The sequence below is a fragment of the Pundamilia nyererei genome, unplaced genomic scaffold (assembly GCF_000239375.1).
Source record: "Pundamilia nyererei isolate P.nyererei 1_Seehausen unplaced genomic scaffold, PunNye1.0 scaffold00253, whole genome shotgun sequence".
Classification (NCBI taxonomy): Eukaryota; Metazoa; Chordata; class Actinopteri; order Cichliformes; family Cichlidae; genus Pundamilia; species Pundamilia nyererei.
Window position 1 is genome coordinate 40,092 of NW_005187654.1, and position 1,558 is coordinate 41,649.

Genomic DNA, 1,558 nt, shown 5'->3' on the forward strand with positions numbered 1-1,558 from the left:
GCGAGGGGGGCACCCTGCGCGTCTCACTGCCAGACTGGGGCAACAGTTTCTTCCCCCAAGACGTCAGACTCCTGAACATTCAGTGACTAGACTGACACACAAATGGCCTCATATACATCACTACCTCAAGCACTTATCTATACAATCTCACTCAGACGCTGCTATTAAAACACACACACACACACACACACACACACACACACACACACACACACACACCTACCTTCATACTTTTACTTTTTGCACAATGCTCAGTCTTTTTCCACATCCCACTGCCATTGTTGCGGTTTTCTATTGGAGGAACATTGTCTCACGTCACTGTGTACTGTACCACTGCACATGGTTGAAATGACAATAAAGCCACTTGACTTGACTTCCTTATCGTATTAATCATTTCATGTCTCACCAAGGTATTTCAGGTTTTGTAGGGTGTGGACTCAAGGCAGGCCAGTTTAGCAGGTGGAGAACTGCTGTTGTAATAGATGTAATAGTATGCACTGACGTAATAGTATGTCTTACTGAAACATACAAGGCATTCCTCATGCACTGATAAAAAAACAACAACATTTTTTATGACTGCAGAATAGTTTTTCCTTCCTTGAGGTGACTGTTGTTGTTATTTGGCAGTATACAAAAAAAATGAATGAAATGAATTTCTCTAGAATGAGATATATCATAGACTGTATATGAAGGCTGGACATCTAAAGAGTAAAGCCAATATGGAAGTAATTTAAGCCTGTATTCTTTGTACAGAAGTTGCTCAGAAGTCTATGATAAAACAACCCTTAGGTTCTCTTGCTCTCTAATTTCTACCTCTCACTAGTTTAAAGTCTTATTGAATACAAAATGAAGTTCATTTTGTAAATTATGAGAGTCACAAAGACAGATAAAGCAGGGTATGTTTAACACTACTTTATCTTTCGTTACACTGGGCCTGCCATATGACCCTGAAGTGTCCCTAGGTTTCCCCGTCAAAGTCAAGTATTTTTCACAATACTTGTTCTTTGCTTCAAGAAATTAGGTATGGGTGATAAATGCTAAAAGGATGACATCCTTCGTTAACCTGGAGTCTTCTTACCCATGCTCATTTTTCCAGACCGACTACCAGAACAGAAAAAGATACTTATTACTTCTTAACAACAGAAAATTAGTAAGGTTGTCTGTAGTAGTATTTTTACATTTTCACACTACCATCAAGATAAAAGCTATAAGAATAACTTTGACATGAATGGCAGTAAATCTTCACCACTTTACTGTGAGTCAGAAGTAATGTCTGTCAAACAAAACCAACCAAGGTTTGCTTGGGTTGTTTATTCTTACCGAACAACTTAATCATGGCCATCGATCTCCACTCCCTTCTTTGAGCCGTTCAGGATTCCTCCAGTACCTACCACAGCACAGCGCACACAGCCATCACCACCTGGTTTTGGGAGAAGCAGTGGCTGTTTTGCCTTTGGAATCAGCTTCACTGAATCCAGCACATCTGCAAACGAAAAGAAACATGAATACACATTCTGTGATTGTTTTATGGTTGCTGTATGAGCAGAGAAGAGGTTTG

The 1,558-nt window shown here is 39.8% G+C and overlaps 1 pseudogene; it reads right to left on the reverse strand.

The window, feature by feature from the left end:
* LOC102215608 (alpha-N-acetylgalactosaminide alpha-2,6-sialyltransferase 2-like) overlaps window positions 1-1,558 on the reverse strand; it is a 39,075-nt pseudogene that overhangs the window by 27,990 nt on the left and 9,527 nt on the right.